Source organism: Artemia sp. Qi Xiang Cuo, chromosome 9 (assembly GCF_049724085.1).
Source record: "Artemia sp. Qi Xiang Cuo chromosome 9, ASM4972408v1, whole genome shotgun sequence".
NCBI lineage: Eukaryota > Metazoa > Arthropoda > Branchiopoda > Anostraca > Artemiidae > Artemia > Artemia sp. Qi Xiang Cuo.
In genome coordinates, this window is record NC_142802.1 from 39,231,308 (window position 1) to 39,252,248 (window position 20,941).

General features: G+C 37.4%; 1 protein-coding gene across 5 annotated transcripts in view; it reads left to right on the forward strand.

The window, feature by feature from the left end:
- The window catches only part of Gclc (glutamate--cysteine ligase), a 104,031-nt gene that overhangs the window by 14,783 nt on the left and 68,307 nt on the right, over positions 1 to 20,941 (forward strand). For 2 of the 5 annotated variants that reach the window (XM_089094540.1, XM_089094536.1), the window contains exon 1: positions 14,371 to 14,434. The exons of 1 other annotated variant lie outside the window; for it this stretch is intronic. The gene's annotated coding sequence lies outside the window, so the exon portion shown is untranslated. Of the gene's footprint in view, positions 1 to 13,125; positions 13,231 to 14,370; positions 14,435 to 14,479; positions 14,528 to 20,941 lie in introns of those variants that run through there. 2 more of the 5 variants (XM_089094538.1, XM_089094539.1) reach the window with 2 other exon arrangements.

Below are 20,941 nucleotides of genomic sequence, written 5' to 3' on the forward strand. Positions count from 1 at the left end.
GACAAATATTAGAGTCTCAATAGAAGAAGGTGCAGCTGAAAGAATCGAAGTTACCTGTCCTCTCAAGTCTGGCAAAAGAAAAAAAAAACATTGGTTCGTTGTTCAGAAATTGACCACGAAGAAATGGTAAGAATTAGCAATATCTTTGTTCTTCTTTCTTGCATTATTGAGTTTACCAAGGCAGCAAAAAGACTGACACTTGAAGTTAAGTTGGATTCTGTCACTATCGAATTTGAAGCTGCAATGCAAATACTAGACATAGGGTGATCAATGAGCAAATATAGAACTAGGCTTATTAGTTAGTCAGATAAATTCCTGTCTCAGAAAGTAACAAGAATGGAAGGAGTAGAATCTGAAGCCGAAAGTTTACAGCAAGCTGGAATCATAAGAGTCAAGCACAATCCCGGGCCCAGAAAAGAAAAACTGTCAGATTTCGAAAAGCTGAAACTTATCGAACTAGGACCATTTCAGCCAAAAATCAATTTCAGAATAAACGAGGAAATCTAAGTCCAGAGTTCCGGACACCCCTTGCGGTTTGTTAGAAACTGGTACAACGAGTACCTGCGACTAGAGTATAGTATCGGGAAGAATTTAGCCTACTGCTTTGCCTGTTCATAGTTTCCAACTGGACCTGGCCGCGAATAAAGAAACCAGTACATAGCCGAATGGGTAGAGCAGCTCTTTCAAATCGTGGGAGCTGAGGTTCTATTCCCGACTAGGCTGAGTGAGGCTGATACATGACTGATAATTCACAGAAAAATAATATAACTATATAACAGAAAATAATATAATTATGTTATATTTTTACTGGGACAAACCTATGGCTTTCTTATGTGTTGAATAAAATAAATAAATAAAGATTCTTCTTTTACAACAGGAACTAGAAACTGGTACAAAATGCAAAGCAAGGGCGTCAAGACTTGAATGTTTGTTGCCCACTTTCAATCAAATGGTTTCAAAGCTTCTGTAAGCGATGTTATTTGTTTTATATAGAGAGATAAATCATTGCCAAATTAGTTAATAAGGCGAAATTAATGAAAGATATAAAGTTAGAAAAAGAAAGGGAAAAAGGGTGTTTCATTATATACATGTTGCTAGATGTTACAACCACTGTAGGTAAACAAGGGCTGGCATTTCGTGGGAAGAATCATGACAGGGGAAATTTGTTGAGCTAGCCAATCTTCTTTCGAGACACAGCATCGAAATGGGCCATTGGATGCAAAATCAGAGCAAGCCGAATGTCACCGCAAGCAGCTATATATCGAGTATAGCCAAAATGAAATAATTGTGGCTGTTGGAACCGAACTGGTTCAAATAATTGTAGCAAAAATTAATGAACCTGACTTCTTTGGTATCTTTGCTGACAAAACACCCGCTATCAGCCATGAAGAGCGTGTATTTATAGATGTACGGTACATTGGTAAAGAGGGTGCAGCTGAAGAGTGTTTACTGGTCGTTGTAGATTCTGAGTCGAAGAAAGGAGTCGATCTTGCAGAAAAAATTCTACAAGTATTACGGAAGGCTCGTATCAATGAAGACAAACTGGCATTTCAATGCAATGATTTTTCTAGTAACATAAGTGGGTGCTTCGACGGAACACAAGTTCACGTTTCCAAGAAGTTAGGAAGAAATATTTGATGCCTCGGATGCCTAGCCCACAGAGGGAATATGTCGTCGAACACTGCTGTGAATCAAGCTCCTTGACGTGCAATGTGTTTTTTGTCTTACAGCAAGTCTATAAATTTTTCACCGGGGGATCCAAGCACTTCAGTTTTTTTCGCAAGAGTGTAGAAGATGTTGAAGGCAAGCTTTATCTTAAGAGACTTTCAGAAACAAGGCGGTCTTCCAGATTTGAGTTTCTTGAAGCCTTGTGGAGCGTTCTTCTGACAGTTCTAGCACTGCTGAGAGCAGTGAAAAATTCGGGTACGCTTGATGCCGACACCAAATCGAAATCTAACCTGTTTCTCAGTGCCCTTACTCGTTTCATGTTTATTGTACGACTGATGCTCACGAGGGCATTATTTTCACGAACGAACACTCTGATTCGTAAACTGCTAACTATGGAGCTAGATATCGTCGGTGCATGTCGCATAATAAACGCCACGATAACTATAATCAAAGAGTCTATGAGCAATGATGTCGAACTTGTAGCGATGGAATTATCTACTGTGGTTATAAATGTGGCTGTAAAAGGCTGTAAACTGGGCTTGGTTGCGGTAACAAATATTGACCGCGTCAAATCTAATATCGTACCTTGAAGCTGTGAACTTACACCTTATAAGTTCTCCGACAGCGCCGCTTATAGCGCTAAGGTTCGTGCCAACAAGGCTTACGCCACCCTCAATTAATGAGATAAAATGAAATGTGTAGCCATATAAATGTGACCTCTTCTCCTCGAGCTATCTGGAGATCAGATTCCTCTGGGAACGTGCCTTTGGAGACATGCGAACTATTAGCTATCATTAGGCTAGATACGGACACATAAAATGAAATAAACACAGGTAAAAAGCAATAGATTTATTGAGACTTACATATTTAGGTGAACAGCAGTGAGTCACTTCAAACGACAATAATGGTGACGGAAGTACAAAAGTCAAGGAATGATTGTGGTCATACACCGAGTAATTCTGTCCAAGTACTTCTGAACCACAAATATGAATACCCCCAAAAGGCACTTTTTCGGACCTACCAAATACATTTTTTTCGTTGTGTGCTGTAAGGACAGGTTTGCAATTGGCTCAAGTGGACCAAGGATGCGAACCCTTCGCCCAATAATACGTCTTAAATATTTTTAATAATTTAGACGTTCACACGGTTCTTATCGTTTAAACTTCCTGCGAAAGTGACTGAACTTTTTCTCTTTGCTGATTAAGGACTTTTCATTTTTGCAACTAGATTTAGCTTAATTATAAGAAGTCGGAATTATCTTTAGAAGGAAGGAACTTTATTTTGGTATTTTAAATATATCGCATTTTTCTAATGGTACATATTACCCGTCCCAATGAATTAATGACGTCCCGTCATTATGACTTGATTACCTTTGGGCTTTCGAATGCTTACAATTTATTAATTATTTTTTTTACATCATTATTTTAAATTTATGCTATGGCCTAATAAGGAGTGCTAACAATTTTCTCCATTACTGTTCTTATTTTATTCTACATCCCTATCTAAAATTCATCTACCGGCATAAGATTATTCATGGTTCTAGGCTAACTACTATACTAAAGATTTTTTTTTCTTTGAATTCACTTTTTACAAGGCTTTTTTTTTTGCTGTTTATATGGCACACTACTTTCCTTTTATGTTACATTAATTGAATAGCTTGACAAAGATACACATAACTCTATCTGGACATCTAACACAACATACAAAAACGATCTAAGACACACAATATTGTGTTTATCATATTCACTGGTAAAATTAAAACACTTTCACTGGGGATGTTTTGCTACGCAACGTTAATGATGGGATATTGGAATTTTTGAGTTATCAAAGTTACTAAGAGGTAACATATATAAATTCACATCTATTTCAGTACCTTTGAGTCTTTATAGCGTACTCAATCCTTCTGTTGTAAATTATTTTCCTTTACTCTCTTCGTCTTGGAGAAATTTTTGAAATGCCTACGCTTTGGTTTTTTCATGGAACACTTCAAGAACGACTGCGTTCACACGTCAGGCTTTCTCGTATTGCAAGCTGAGAAATAAAAAGTCCACCAATAAGTGTTGGAATATGCCATCAGAGTTCATTTTCACCTGTTTTTCGATAGTTCATGGGTTGCTATATCTTTTGGGATATTTTGAGGCACATAGAGAATGTATTCTCGTATAAAATTGTTCTTTTGTGTCTCTTATAAAATTGTTAGCTCATGGCTTGCGTCTATTAACCTTTGCGGTGATTCTTAGGTTAATCACGGGGAATTGAAGATTGGATTTGGACGGGTTGACATCAAACTATAGTGACTCCTTCAACATATTGTCTTTAACTTGTGGGAGGGGCATATTGTCACTGCCATGGTCACTGGGGTTAATTTTGGTTTCTAGGTCCTGTTTTCAGAAATTATCTCGTACATTTATGACATAACAGAGATATGAACTTTCTACCCAGAGGGGATAGAATGGATCTTGAGAGATGGTTGAAAGGGATCTAACACCTGAATCTGCGTTGTATAAATAATTTTAGGGATCATCAAATATCGTCACTATACAGTCAAATGGCTCTGTGGTCCATAATGATTGTCAAAGGCGATATCTATGTATTTATATCTTGTACTGATCGATGGGGTTCTCAGCATTTATTTGATTATATAGTTCGATACAGCACTGGATACTGATATTCAAATATAATATTACCTGATACGTAATATGGTTTGTGGTCGAAGAAACAATGATCAAAGGTAACTGTTGTTTTCGTAGACGAAGCTGGGATGAAAATTGCCTGGAGTGTATGGTGGGTACTCTTCGTTGGTTGAGGTATGATGAAAATAGATGCTACTAGGTTGTATCTGCACGGGGCAACTCATTGTAATGCTCGATATCCAATGTGTCAATCCACTTCCTGTAATAAAAATAACGAGGCAGAATCACACGTTCTTTAAAGTAAATACTTATAGTACAAAAAAGTCACGTATTGATCGGGTACATGAATTTTACGCTATGAGACAGAGTTAAATAAATACACTAATATTAGTACACAAAACTAAATTTTTATCGTGTTCAACACTCTTTCAACACTCAGTTAATTTTACATCAGATTTAAAATAATCATTTAAACAGAGTTTATATTGCATGGTTAACTTTGAGGTCTAATTTTACAACATGTTTCATGCCTGGATTGTTCCAGCACGTCCGTGATGTTTAAGAAACGCATGATGCAGCGTCATAACCACACGGTTTTACGTAAACAACCTTACAATGAGGGAACAAGACATAGCAAGGACGAGTGGAGACCTCTATACCCACTCGTTATCTAATGTCTTCCCTTTTTCTTGGCTTAGACGTTCTCAGGGGGTTCCGGGTCTAACCTGTGCATTTCAGCTGTGTCCCCGTGTTCTTCTCTTGGTTTTCGCCTTCTTCGTCTCAGGATTTTTCCGCAATTACAAGTCAATAGGGTTCTTATGGTCAGGGATGTCGTAAATACGAAACATACGGCCAATAGTATGTTTCACCAGAAATTGGTCGAATCTTTGAGCTCATTCGTGTTTCTGTCTAGTCTTGTTACTTGTTGAAACAAGGTCTCAAAGGGTTTGGGGTCCAATTTCATAAAGATCTTCCATGCGTCATGGCTAACTAGCAATGAATTTTCCTGCTTGGATATTACTCCATGTTTTACAATATCTTGGGCCACTGCGTGAACAACCAGGATTATGATGATATTCTTAAGCCTCGTCTAATTTTTTGTTTCTAGAATTAATTTATCATTAATTTTACCCATTTTTTTCAAAATTCTTTTGTTTACTGCTTTCTTATTATATATTTTTTTTTTCAAAGGCACTTTATTTTTTACTTAGGTTATTTATTATTATATAATCATTTTGTGGCATTGGCCAAAGAAAACTGATTTGTAGGCGTAAAACAGAATAAATATTTTAGGATTAGATAGGTTAGGAAAGTAAAGTTAGTACTCCTGAGCTTTATTCTAGTCGTGATATACCTCTATGACTGGTTGAGATATAACTTTAAAGCGTAGCTAATAATCGTTATACAATTTAATTTTACATTATATTTCTCGAGTAAGAAACACAGGAATAAGCAAGCGTGCAGCACATAATTACACTAGTATCCTATTTTATGTATAGGCTTAAAATAATTATAATCTGCACTAAGACAAAATATTTCATATAATTAGACGCTTCTGTACTGGTAATTTCTTGTTTTGGATAATATCCCTCTTGGTTAGGACATGGGTTGATTTTTCATAGAAAATCCGAGGGCAAGCACGTCCACAACAAATTAAAAGATGCATGGGCTTTGAGTTCCTCCCCAGGCTTCCCACAAAACGTGGTCCAACACCACTTGTCGTTTTCAGTCGACCACGAGCTTCCTACCTTTGGTTATTTTCTGTTCCCACCTTTCTCTCTGATCACCAGTGTCTTGACCTCACTCGTATTATTATTATTTTTTTTTTCATTAATATTTAATTGGTTAACTTTACTAGCACAGTGTTAAGTTTATTATAGTGTTAAATTTATTAGATTTGAAATTTGTCTAAATCAATTAGGGATATTTTAATCTGTTAGGTGTTTTAACCGTTCTACCTGACTTGGTCGTTATTTCTCCGCTGTTTATTGTGGTTTTTTCTTTTTAGGTTTTTCTAGCGAAATAAGTTAAAACTTTTTGTATTGTTTTTTCAAAAATTATTGCCCTTTTAATCTCGTTTGCTAAGCGTGTGCGGTGGCTGAATTCGGTTTTGATTTTCCTATTCCTTTAACTACTATATGATCTGATTTGCCGTCAGACTCTTCGGAACTAGTTTCCGACAAATCTGAATTAGAACTTTTAGAGGTGGCACTTTTTGAGGTGTCACCTGCCCTTCCTTCGTAAATTGCTACTCCTCTGGAAGTAGAAGGTTAATTTCCTAAGTCCTCGTCTTGAGCCTTCAACTCGGGAGATTTGAAAGATTCTTGAAAGCTTTGGGAGGAATAAAGAGTTTTTGCGGGGTTCCTCCACTGTTTGAATGCCATGTCCTTCGGGGGATGGGGCATTTTTTGCACTAGGGTTTCCCTCCATGAAGTCCACTGTTTAGGTTTGACCTTGGAGACAGTTATATAATGATTTTGACCTTGCTGGTCATCCTTGGGAGTTTTATTCTTGAGAACATTACTTTAAATCGTTTTTATGGGGCAATATGTTAGATTCATAGGTTCTCGGAGGTTCGTTTTAGTTACATCGTTGGGGTGAGTTTTCTTTGACTCAATAACTGGTGTTTCTACTGCTCTGTTTAAGTTCTCCTGTTAGGACAGGGGCCTATCTATGGGTATTGCAGGGAAAACAATTTCGTCTGGAAATCTTTTGAGGGGACATGGGGTCGAAATTCTATCGGAGAAAAAATGGGTTTTTGGGGATATTGCATAATCTAATATTCTCGCGCTCTCTGGTGATGAACTTTTTGAGCTTTTTGGCGTTTTTATTCTTACTGGTATTAGGGATTTTTCCTTTGGAATAACTAGATTTTTCATAGCTAAAAATTCTTGAAAATTTGCCTCATCACTGTCATTCTCGAAATAGTCTTGCTTGAAATTAAAGGGTTTTAGCTCTGCCAATCTTGATCCAGGGGGCTCATTTTCTGCATCTGACGAATCAGTAGAGGAGGGATGTGATACCCATCTCTGGAAATTTGGCTCTTTTTATTCGGCTAACATATGCCTTGTAAGTTCTTGCGCTATCAGGGTTTTCCATTTTAAAAGAATGTTCGTTATCTCGCTTATTGATTATTCTGTACGGTTCAGAAAATTTGTCCGAAAGTTTTTTTCCTTCTGTTTTTGCTTAATTTCTTAGGTAGACACAGTGTCCTACTTTGAAATCTATACTTCCCTTGACTTTGGGTTGGTTTCCTAGCTCTTGGTTTCTTTTCATTTTTCCAACTCTTGCCTAGCTATTTTATAAGTTTTCCTCATCCTATTTATGAATTCTTGTTTGTAATCCTCCGAGTTATTATAATACTGCCGAGACTCAATAATCTCATTATACGGGATTCTAAAATCACGACCAAAAAGTAAATAAAATGGATTATCCTTAGTTGTTTCTGAATAAGCAGTGTTGATTACGTTAGTTAAATAAGGTAAGAACTGATCCCAGTCGTTCCTATTGTCTTTTGTATAAATACTTAATACGTTCGAAAATATTTTAAGCCTATTTTCTATTTTACCATTAGCGTGTGGGTGGTACGGATCTGTCACCATTTTTTCTATAGTAAGAAAACTCATTAAGTCTTTTGTTACCTTTGAAACAAAATTACCTCCGTTGTCACTCAAAATCTTATTTGGAACGCCAAATTTTAAAAACAATTTCACCAACACCTTACTAGTGGCGTACGCACCTTAAATTTTAAATGCTTTTGCAAAACTAAATCCGGAAAAATGGTCTATAGCTGAAATAATACAAGTATGACCTCTGCTAGAAACAGGCAAGCCTCCGCTCGTTCCGTATAAGTCAAATGAAATAATATGGAAGGGGTCCTTTGCTACCGGGACCCTTTCCATTGGAGGATTAGGAGAAGCTTGGGGGATTTTTCTTAAGTTACATGCTTCGCATATACTTACAAACTATTTAAGTTCTGTCATTACTGACGGCACGTAAAAATATTGTTTTAATTTTTGGATCATTTTCATTACCCCTAAATATCCACCTATATCTGAATGAAAATATTCAAATGCAGGCACTATTAAGTTTTGTGGTAATACAGGTATTATTGAGGTTTTGTTTCTATTTGTCTCAACTGTCACGATTCTTCACAGTATTTCTTCATCAAGATCATAGTAAAAATTATCTATCTCTTTTCTAAGAGTTTTTAATTTATCCGGTAACGCATCGTCATTCACAAAATAATTAATAAGCGTCTTGGATGTCTTGTGTCCGTGCCGCTTACTGGCGCTGACTGCCAATGCCGTTGGCTTGCAAAATTTTCATGTCCCGTCGGCAAGTTTTCGGGATTTCTATATAGAATTCTCGCATTATATTGGCTTTGTCGATTATTTGGGGTTTCAAATCGGTAATTAATTTGTCTATTGGGGGGAGGGTTATACAAATTTGGTTGGTACGTGTTGTAGGGTACTGCTTGGCACAATCTTCCCTGGTTATAGCCTAGCGCACCAGCGGCGCTAAAATTTGTTCTTCCGAACAAATGGTTGCCATAATTTTGCATACTACCGTTAACAATTCTTGGGATGCGATTGGGGACATAACGGCACTCTCTCGAGATATGTCCAACACGATTACAAATATAGAATCTTATTATTGTAGGGTTGTTTTCGTAATGAGACTGTTTGATAGGCTGAAAACGTACTGTTTTCTGCCTAGCGGGTTCTTGCGTTTTATTTGTTTGCGGTACTGGGGAGTTATCCCTTGAAAAGAATTTGGGAGACGCCTGATCGCCCTTGAAGATTAGGTTCGCGTTTGAATCGCCTAGGCTATTTATTTTTGCTTTACTATGATTAGCGACCATCGTATCAACTTCGATCAATCGCTCTACCTCCTGAACTGCAAGATCCAACGTCTGAATATTTTAGATTTAGCTTAATTATAGGAAGTCGGAATTATCTTTAGAAGGAAGGAACTTTATTTTGGTATTTTAAATATATCGCATTTTGCTCATGGTACAAACTCACTGGTCAAATTACAGCATTAATCAGTATGGCCAAACAATTGATTTTGGGAGAAGATGGGTCTGATGAAAATAGCATGTCAGATCTAGAGTTCCAGTCGTAGCTAGAGGGCGAGTATAGACAATGTCATCGTCAGCGGCGACCTCCTAGAATATTCGTTGATGAAGAGAGGAAAATTGAAGTGCTGCTAATGACCATTTTGACGTTTTATATAATAGAATTCATGAAAGTTTTAGCAGTCGTTGGCGATGAGTTGGAGCTTATAGATAAAGAGACTAAAGAGCTGGTCCTATCTGTATTCGACTGTCGAGCAAACGTTAATCCTTAATAGAGCCGCTCTTTTTGTGTTTCTTTTCCTATAACGGAAATACCTGTTCATGCTTTCCAGTCGGAAATGGAAGTTTTTGTAAAGATTTGGAAGAGCGCTGAAAGCATCATTTAGTTTACCGAGTTGTTCTCTCTAGCGAAAAAAAAAACAGACGAGGGTTGTCTTTGGTTTAGAGAGCATTCACTATTGCAAAAAAAACTATTCCAATGACATCGGCCGAATGTGAACGTATATTTAACAAGAAGAAAATAGTCAAGAACTGAAAAGTACCTGCTGGCACAAATTGACCTCAATCTAATTGTAGAAAAGCAGAATGTTGAAAAGCCGTGCAGACTTAGAAGTTTAGCTTATTTCTTTTGTCTCGATTTTGCTTTTATACATGAGTTTTTTTTCTCTACAATATACGACGATTTTCCGCTGCTAATAAATATTATTTTAACTCCTAAAAAACGAAGTATAAAATATCGGTTGTTGTCGGCACCTACCCAAATTCGTCGGCACCATTTTACCCCTCCGTAGAGGTAAAAGGCTAGTGGTGCCCCTCCCCGAAGGGACCCCAATGTATAAATAAAGGTGGTTGCTCAAAACTGGGATCCAAAAACGGCTGTTTTTTTCGAACGTCATGAATCTACATTTGTTAGTTTTGTGACTAAGGGAACCCCAATGGATAAAAACATTTTCAGTCTTGGTGTACTGTATTCATAATTTGCTTGGAATTTGTATCCTAAGTCACTGGGTTAAATGGACCCCTGAGTGCAACTTTTCTGAATCGCTGGAAATTTATGTATTAAGTCACATGGTTAGGCCATTGTACAGAAAAAACTGGAAAAAGAAATTTGCTTCCCTCATAATTCAGCAAGAAAACTTTTTCTGATCGTCTTAGAGAGAATATTTTCAATCAACCCGGATAAAAAGGAGCTGCTGAAATGCGTTTGATATTTCTATACAAAGACCCTCAAAAATGGGCTTAAAGCCTTACGAACTTACAGGGCATGTAAACAGACTCAGGTAGACCTCAATGCACACAAAATATTTTGGAGAAATAATTTGGTTGTATGAAAAAAAAATGAAACTCATTTTTGGTGTATTGATTACGGCCGATCGAAAATTTTAACTGAATTTCAAATTTATCTTAAATGTTAAACTGCAATCCAACATTTCAGTTCTTGAGCAGAACAGTGAAAAAAATTTCGGTATCTGTCTATAGTTAACGCATTAATAAAATTAGTTCTGTAAATATATGTTTGCGTAAACTGCGAAGCAATAATTGTTTTAAGTTTCAATTTCGCTCTTTACTTCAATCAGATTTTTTTTTTATAATGTATATCAAATAGACCTCTGGGATTCACATTTTTATTTTTAACAAATGTTTTCGACGTCTTTTTGCTTCTGTCTGGACATACCTATGTGGGGATTGCCTGCTTAAATTTTTTTTTTGAACTCTAGGTGAGATGTGCCACACATGGGGAAAGTGTACCCAGTGTGGCGAAAATGTGCCTTGCATGGCGCAATCAGACAAGGTGTGATGAGAGTTTGCCATGCGGGGTGAAAAAAAGGGTGGTCCAAGATGTACAGCAGGTGACAGAGGATAGGAAATCCCTGGGGAATATTAGTATAAAATTTTGTTGAAGCTCTGCATTTTTGTGCGATTATCAAATAGTTTGAAATTTTTGCAAGTAGGCAGTAATTGTAGGCTGTTTTTTCGTTTCAGAATTTTAAATTTTACCGTGTACTTGTTTTGATCTTGAATGTTGCTCCAAAATCTTTGTTAATATTTTATGGCTTCATTTAAATTTTACGGAAAATCAAATATTTCAGCGCATCTGAACACACATACTTCTAATATAAATTGTAAAATCATATGCTTTTAGGGGTAAGAGGTGTGAATTTTTTTTTTCATAAAGCTTGGTCATTTGCGGTTCTAGGAGTTTACCCCTCCCCCGGAAAACACCCACCTCCCCCGTGGAAAATACCCCCCGCCGGAAAATACCCCCAGAAAGTACCCCCCTCCGTTGAAAATAAAGCTTTCCAAATTTGAGAATTTTATTTGAGTTTTGTTTTTTATTTCCGTAGGGGAAAGGAATTTTACTACTTGTGTATTATGCGCCACTCACTCAAGTTTACGCTGTGTAAATTCGAGAACACACCGTTTTTTGTTTTTTTTGTTAGTTTCTTCGTTACTTTATAAATAAATTTGGGCTATAGATTTGCACATTAGGAGGGGGAGGGGTAAAGTATAGTGGTTCTGCAGGAAAAATGTATTTGGTACAATTATTCAGCATATTAGAGAGATAAGTATATTCTCTGAGGCCAACCTGACTCTTATACATGATAATGGTAATAAGCTTACCTAAGCTATGGATGTCAGGTATTGTGTTATCATGGAACGATAATTTCGACAGGACCTGTGCCTGTCATCATCAGGTTCAAATTCAAGTCTCTTGCCAGGATATAAAAACAATAGATAACATAAAACTAAAATCACTGAACAACACTAATAATAAGCCAAACCCAGAACTATTGATGTAATATGGTCCGGATTTTGGTAGAGGCGTTGATGGCCGCTATCCTAGTAGATCTAAAAAAGGTTGGGTCTATACTAGTAGGATGGAGTTTTTTGCAAGTTTTTAGCCTAATGGGTTCCCAAGTTTCGCTGATGCGGAACTCCCCATTGTCTTTATTGATGGCTGGTTTGTTTTTAGCAATTTCCAGAGCTTCTCTGATTTTCTGCTTTAAGAATTGTGGAACAATAGCAATAAGTTGACCCTGGTCAAACTGAATGGAGTGAGAAGGGTTTTCAAAAATATGATGGGCCAGTCCAGAAAAACTATCTTCCTCCTTAAGCTTTGTCTTTTTAAGGCAGGCATCAATGGAATCAGCATGTTCTTTTAATCGGTGATGTAGAGATCTCATGGTACGACCTATATAGGTATCACCACAACTGCAAGGAATCTCATACACTCCTGGTGGATCTGAAGTGATCTTATCTTTGCCTTTGTTTAAGAAGGAGGAGACGGTCATTCCAGAAGGAAAAAAAAAACACCTTGAAGCCTAGCTTATTGAGTTTGGAGCTTAAAATGTCAGTAATCCCCTTAATATAAGGTAATGACAAAAAGGGTTTATCTTCTTCACTCTTAGGAGAGCTCTTGGTTCTTGTGCTAATCTTTCTCCTGGAAATAACCTTATCAATGACTTGTTGGGGGGTAGCCATTGCCTATAAGAACATCTTTTATATGATCGAGTTCAGCCTTCAGCTCAAAATCAGAGGAACACACTACAAACCCATTACCCACAGGCTAAAACTCGTAAAAAACTCCACCCTACTTCTATAGACCCAACCTTTTTGAGATCTACTAGGATAGCGGCCATCAACGCCTCTACCAAAATCCGGGCCATATTACAACAATAATTCCGGGTTTGACTTATTATTAGTGTTTTTCAGTGATTTTAGTTTTATGTTTTTTTAGTGATTTTATATTCTGGCAAGAGTCTTGAATTTGAACATGATGATGACAGGCACAGGTCCTGTCGAAATTATCGTTCCAAGATAACACAATACCTGACATCCATAGCTTAGGTAAGCTTGTTACCATTATCATAGATAAGTGTATTTTAAAGCCAAATATATGGGCATGAACACAGTGAAATATGGGCGTAGGGAGGGGGGCAGCTGCCCCCCGAGACCTTCAAATTTAAATTAGATATGGCTGAAAAAGCAGTTGATAAAACTACATCACACAATCGACTGCCCCCCCCCCCTAGACAATATGTTGCCTACGCCCATGCAGTGAAATAACATAAATGAAAGGCACAAATAACATAAACTTTGATGAGCGATCATCATTAAAGACTTAAATGAAACATTACATTAACCTAATAATAGTACTTAATACTTGGAAAGACGGTCATTGAAAAAAAACACTTAACACTTGAAAAATCACTTAATTGAAACATTATATTTACTTTATTTATTTATTTATTTTTTTAAAAATAAAATTTCCAGATACCTCGCTATTCTTCTGTAATTTTTAGTGTCTATATACCTAGAAAGAATTGTTTTCTGACTTCAAAATGTCCAAATATTTTAACCCCCCCCCCCTTATGTGCAAATACATAGCCCAAATTATATATTTCCCATGTATTCTGTCATTTGTCTTTGTCTTATATCGCGCTAAGTTGAAAAAAAACTAACGGAGAAACCGGTTTGTTCTCGAGTTTTACACAACGTAAACTTGAGGGAGTAGCCCATAATACACAAGTACCAAAACTCCTTCACCCTACGGACATTAAAAAAATAAAATTCAAATCAAATTCTCAAATTTAGTAAGCCTTATTTTCCCACGGGGATATTTACAGGGGGGGGGCGGTTTCCGGGGCGGGGTTGAACGCCGGCTACCGTCATTTTCACCAGTTGATTTGTTGAAAGTGCCACAATTCATCGGGTAAGTTTTTTTACGAAGTGAATGTATGACTGCACGTGGGAAGGGGAGAGTACCTCCTACGTTACTCTTGTGACTAACACAATTATTGGGATGGTGAAAACACGCCTATAGGCAAATAACTTTTGTTTTACTCTTGCTGCTCGCTCATAGTTTTGAATAATATTTGGGACATTCGTCTCATCATGATGAAGGAGATTTCTTTGTGTGATTACTGATTAGGAATTAATTATCGGGTTCAGAGTGTAATTTTTTTTTAAATTTATCTGTCAGTATTTGTTTGCCTTTTGATCAACCTCAGTCGAAGATTTAGAGTTGAAAATTATCTGACAATTGAGTAAGGTACAGGCTTAGTATTTGATGGGGGTTTGAACCACCTTCGTCCTAAATGTTTCGATTTTTATTATTATGACTTACATTAACCGGATAGTTTGGGTATTTAATTTGTCGTTTTTTATAATTTTGGTTCCCTACGAAATAAATTTTATTGTTCAAGTCTTTACAAGGGATTTTGTAACCGCATGACTTCAAATTGACGATATGCTTCCAAACAAATCAAACTGTGTTTAAAAAAGAAAAAATATTCCCACTGTCCACCGTGCCTTGAACCTCTATTAATTTTTTGTAAGTTACCGGCTCTTTTTCACTGCCTAATAGGGATTAGATTTAAAAATAGTTTCAACTATAGTAAACAGTAAATGTAAAACGTTAAATGTAAAACGGACGGATACTACTTTAACCATTAGAATCCCCCCACTCGCGCTCCCTCTTTACGTTAAAGTTGAACTTTTTTATTAATGGGAATGCTTCGAAAATGACAGCCTTAGTATAGGGCCAATGACATTACCCAATAAAACTGTTCAAGAGTTCTGGTATGGGGACATGCAAATAAAACCCGTCAGTCCTATTTAGGATTTATTCTCGAAAAGTTCTCCCAGAAGTAGCGTTTCAAAAAAAGTAAAAATCCAAATTAGAACCTAAGATGAGCATAAATAGTCAAATAGTAATTCAAACTTGAAACGAGCAGTAGGTTACTGTCAATGAATTAATTTGACCCAAATGAAAAGGAATTAAAATGAGTGGTCACAGTAAACATCAAGAAAACAGATACTGCTATAGATAAATGATTAAACACTAAATTGGAAAGAAAGAAAAATTAATAATCAGGTCAAACTTAAAGCGAACAGAAATTAACATGAACAGGAGAAGGGTTACAGTCCCCTAAAACTTAAAAAAAAACAGAGCGTAATTTGCGGTTTACTGAAAACGATTTGTATTTTGATGAGTGTGATTTTTATTTATTCTGATGTCATCAACAACACAACAAAAAGTAACACAAACATAATACTTCGTCAAATACTTGGTCAAAATTACAATATTTCATTTTTCTATTTTATAATTTTACGAGGGAAAATATTTAAGATATGTTTCATTTTGAATTAATCGCGACCCTCTGGTCTTTAGAAGGCTTATGGAGTGGCCAGAAAAACATTTATCTGGCTCATTTGGAAAGAACGGGTGTCTTTTTCTATTTTATCGGGGTACCCATATCCTAATGACTTAAGGATATAAGTTTTCTTTAAGGAGCAGATTTTTCTTTTTCGGTGCCCTTTTTTTCTGGGGGGGGGGGGGGTACCTCAGAACAATTTTATGTACATTGAGTTCCTCTTTGGCGATACACTTAAGGCTCTAATATTCTAGTTGATTAAGAAAAATTAGTTTTTAGACCAACTTGCGGGCCCCTTAATCCTTCTCCTTCCACTACAAAATTTTTGGTCTTTTTAACCCAGAGAACCATCCCGTACAGTTTTCTAGCCATTCGTCAGTAGTAATGTATCTATTGAAATGAATTACACATACAATTACACATGAATTGCACAAGAAAACCCACACCTTTGACACTATACTTAGGCATGCACATTTTAAAAGTTGGCAAAGATTGCATTATTGTTGTCAATTGCACATTGGAATTACACTTCAGCTTCACGTGCACATTTTTTTTTTAAGCTGGCATGATATAATGTGGTCCAACATGTTTTGAGAGTATGCAGTTTGTTATTAAAAAATTGGATGCTACAATCAGAATTGTTTGATTGACATTTAAAAAGGGGTAATGGGATTTGCGAATTGGAGTGTAGGATTTGCGAATTTGATCCTATTAAGGATTGACTTGAAATAAAAATTTTTAACAAGAAATGGCTGAAAAGTGTTTTGGGGGAGATGGGGTGATTGTGTACTGTATAATACACAAGTGGTGTTCGAACAGTGTTGTCAATTTAAAATAGTTTAACGTTATACTATACGAAGAAGTTGATACTAAGAGGGGTGTAGATGACAAGAAAAGAATTGTAATAACGAATAGCTTTACTTCTTCGAAGTGTTCCGTATAATACATAAGTGGTGGGGTGATGGCAGAAGGATCTCTTAGAGTACTTATAGTGCTGTACGATGGGTCGAGCTACTAGCGAAAACCCCGTGTGGATGAGTTGAAATAAAAGAATTTAGTCTCTTTAGGCTGTTTGATTTTTTTTTTTTGGTCTGTGTTTGTCTCTTTGGGCTGTGTTTGTCTCTTTTGGGTGTTTGTGTCTCTTTGGGCTGTGTGTGTCTCTTTAGGCTGTTTGAGTCTTTTTGGTCTATGTTTGTCTCTTTGGGTTGTGTTTCTCTTCGGGCTGTCTCTTTGGGGTGTTTGTGTCTCTTAGGGACTGTGTGTGTCTCTTTGGGCTGTTTGAATCTTTTTGGTCTGTTTGTGTATCTTTGGACTGTTTGTGTCTATTTGGACTGTTTGTGTGTCTTTGGGCTATGTATGTCTCTTTGGGCTGTTTGAGTCTTTTTCGTCTGTTTGTGTCTCTATGGACTGTTTGAGTCTGTTTGATCTGTTTGTGTCTCTTTGGGCTGTTGTCTCTTTGGGCTGTGTATGTCTATTTAGGCTGTGTGTCTCTTTGGGCAGTTTGAATGTTTATGATCTGTGTGTGTGTGTCTCTTTTGGATGTTTGTGTCGTTTTGGGCTTTGTGTGTCTCTGTTGGATGTGTGCGTCTCTTTGGGCTGTGTGCGTCTCTTTGAGCTGTGTGTGTCTCTTTGGGCTGTGGGTGTCTTTTTGTGATGTGTGTGTCTCTTTAGGCTGTGTGTGTCTCTTGGGACTTTGTGTCTTTTTGGAGTCTTTTTGGTCTGTCTGTGTCTCTTTGGGCTATGTGTGTCTCTTTGGGCTATGTGTGTCTTTTTGGGCTATGTGTGTCTCTTTGGGTTGTTTGAGTCTTTTTCGACTGTGTATGTCTCTTTCGGATGTTTGTGTCTCTTTGTACTGTGTGTGTTTCTTTGGGCTTTTTGTGTCCCTTTGGGCTGTTTGAGTCAGTTTGGTCTGTGTGTGTTTCTTTGGGCTGTGTGTGTCTCTTTGGGCCGTGTGTGTCTCATTGGGGTTGTTCTGTCTCTTCGGGCTATTTGTGTCTCTTTAGCCTGTTTGTGTTTCTTTGTTCAGTGAGTATCTCTTTGGACTGTGTGTGTCTCTTTAGGCTGTGTGTCTCTTTGGACAGTTTGAATCTATTTGGTCTGTGTGTGTCTCTTTTGGATGTTTGTGTCGTTTTGGGCTTTGTGTGTCTCTATTGGATGTGTGCGTCTCTTTGAGCCGTGTGCGTCTCTTTGGGCTGTATGTGTCTCTTTGGGCTGTGGCTGTCTCTTTGTGATGTGTGTGTCTCTGTAGGCTGTGTGTGTCTCTTTGGGGTGTTTAAGTCTTTTTGGTCTGTATTTGTCTCTTTGGGCTATGTGTGTCTCTTTGGGCTGTTTGAGTCTTTTTGGACTATGTATGTCTCTTTCGGCTGTTTGTGTCTCTTTGGACTGTGGGTGTCTCTTTGGGCTATGAGTTGATTGACAGAAGGATGTATTAGCGAAGTCATAGTGGAGGGGGAGTTGCTAGCGAAAAATCTAAGCTAATAAGGGTTTTTGACCGTAAACTCTAGTTTTTTGTCAGTTTGTAGTTTATGCACTAATAGGATTGAATCATAGAGAAACAACGAATTTACGTCGTTATGGGCTGTGTGCGTCTCTTTTGGTTGTTCGAGTCTCTTTGGGCCGTATGCCTCTCTTTGAGCCGCAAGTGTCTCTTTGAGCTGTGTATGTCTTTTTGTGATATGTGTGTTTCTTTAGGTTGTGTACGTCTATTTTAACTGTGTGACTTTTTGGGGAGTTTGAGTCTTTTTGGGCTGTATGTGTTTCTTTGGGCTATGTGTGTCTCTTTGGGCTGTTTGAGTCTTTTTGGACTGTGTATGTCTCTTTCGGCTGTTTGTGTCTCTTTGGGCTGTTTGTGTTTCTTTGGGCTATGTGTGTCTCTTTTTGCTGTTTGAGTCAGTTTGTTCTGTGTGTGTTTCTTTTGGCTGTTTGTGTCTCTTAGGGCTGTGTGTGTCTCTTTGGGCTGTGTGTGTCTCTTTAGCATGTGTGTGTCTCTTTGGGCTGTGTGTGTCTCTTTAGGCTGTGTGTGTCTCTTTAGGCTGTGTGTCTCTTTGGGCAGTTTGAATCATTTTAGGATGTGTGTGTCTCTTTGGATGTTTGGTGTCGTTTAAGGCTGTTTGTCTCTCTGTTAGATGTTCGCATCTCTTTGGGCTGTATGACTCTCTTTAAGCCGTATATGTATCTTTGAGTTGTGGGTTTGTCTTTGTGGTGTATGTATCTATTTAGGCTGTGTGCGTCTCATTGGACTGTTTGACTTTTTTGGACGTTTGAGTCTTTTTGGTCTGTATGTGTCTCTTTGAGCTATGTGTGTCTCTTTGGGCTGTTTGAGTCTTTTTGGACTGTGTATATCTTTTTCGGCTGTTTGTGTCTTTTTGGACTGTGGGTGTCTCTTTGGGCTGTGGGTTGATTGGTAGAAGGATGTATTAGCGAAGTCATAGTGGAGGGCGAGTTGCTAGCGAAAAATCTAAGCTAATAAGGGTTTTTGACCGTAAACTCTAGTTTTTTGCCAGTTTGTAGTTTACGCACTAATAGGATTGAATCATAGAGAAACAACGAATTTACATCGTTTTGGACTTTGTGTGTCTCTGTTGGATGTGTGCGTTTCTTTGGGCCGTGTGCATCTCTTTGGGCTGTAAGTGTATCTTTGAGCTCTGTATGTCTCTGTGTGATGCGTGCGTCTCTTTACTCTGTGTGTGTCTCGTTGTTATGTGTGTCTTTTTGGGGTGTTTGAGTCTTTTTGGTCCGTCTGTGTCTCTTTGATCTATTTGTGTCTCTTTGGCCTGTTCGAGTCTTTTTGGACTGTGTTTGTCTCTTTTGGCTGTTTGTGTGTCTTTGAGCTGTTTTTGTTTCTTCGGGCTATGTGTGTCTCTTTTGGCGGTTTGAGTCATTTTGGTCTGTGTGTTTCTTTTGGCTGTTTGTGTCTCTTAGGGCAGTGTGTGTCTCTTTGGGCTATGTGTGTCTCTTCGGGCTCTGTGTGTCTCTTTAGCCTGTGTGTGTCTCTTTGGGCTGTGTGTGTCTATTTAGGCTGTGTGTCTCTTTGGGTAGTTTGAATCTTTTTGTACTGTGTGTGTCTCTTTTGGATGTTTGTGTTGTTTTGGGCTTTGTGTGTCTCTGTGAGATGTGCGCGTTTCTTTGGGCCGTGTGCTTCTCTTTGAGCTGTTTGTGTATCTTTGGGCTGTGGATGTGTTTTTGTGAGGTATGTGTCTCTTTTCGCTGTGTATGCCTCTTTGGACTGTGTGTCTTTTTGGGGTGTTTGAGTCTTTTTGGTCTGTATGTGTCTCTTTGGGCTACGTGTGTCTCTTTGGGCTGTTTGAGTCTTTTTGGACTATGTATGTCTCTTTTTGCTGCTTATGTCTCTTTGGACTGTGGGTGTCTCTTTGGGCTGTGGGTTGATTGGTAGAAGGATGTACTAGCGAACTCATAGTGGAGGGCGAGTTGCTAGCGAAAATCTAAGCTAATAAGGGTTTTTGACCGTAAACTCTATTTTTTTGTCAGTTTGTAGTTTACGCACTAATAGGATTGAATCATAGAGAAACAACGAATTTACTTTAAAAAAAATTTGAACTTTCTCCAAGTTGATCAAATTTGTCTCTAAACGGTTCATGATAAAAAAAATAGTTTGGGACAAGAAAAAAAAACCTAAGATAATGTCGTGAAATCATTTTCAAAACTCAGAGCAGGGGGGTATTGAGATTGAATCATAGATAAACAACGAATTTACTTTTAAAAAACAAATTTGGCTCAAAGACGTTTCGTTCTTTTCACTGGCTTGAAATTGCATACAAACGAGCCAATCAGATGTTACAATCCTTTTGTTTGCTCAAAATTCAACAAAGCAACGACGGTTAGGCTACTTTATTTTGCATGTTATTTCTAAATCCAATTAAGATGAAGAAATGTCTTCAAAGTCAAGGCTATAAGAAAAAAAAGTTCTGGATATTTTTGTCAGTTTGTAGTTTACGCACTAATATCGATATCAGTGACGATTCTATTTGAACTTTCTCCAAGTTGATCTAATTTGTCTCTAAACGGTTCATGATAAAAAAATAGTTTGGGACAAGAAAAAAAAACCTAAAATAATGTCGTGAAATCATTTTCAACACTCAGAGCAGGGGGGGGTGTGTTGGGATTGAATCATAGAGAAACAACGAATTTACTTTTAAAAAAATGTGACTCAAAGACGTTTCGTTCTTTTCACTGACTTGAAATTGCATAAAAACTAGCCAATCAGATGTTACAATCCTTTTGTTTGCTCAAAATTCAACAAAGCAACGACGGTTAGGCTACTTTATTTTGCATGTTATTTCTAAAGCCAATTAAGATGAAGAAATGTCTTCAAAGTCAAGGCTATAAGAAAAAATAGTTCTGGATATTTTTTGTCAGTTTGTAGTTTACGCACTAATATCAAT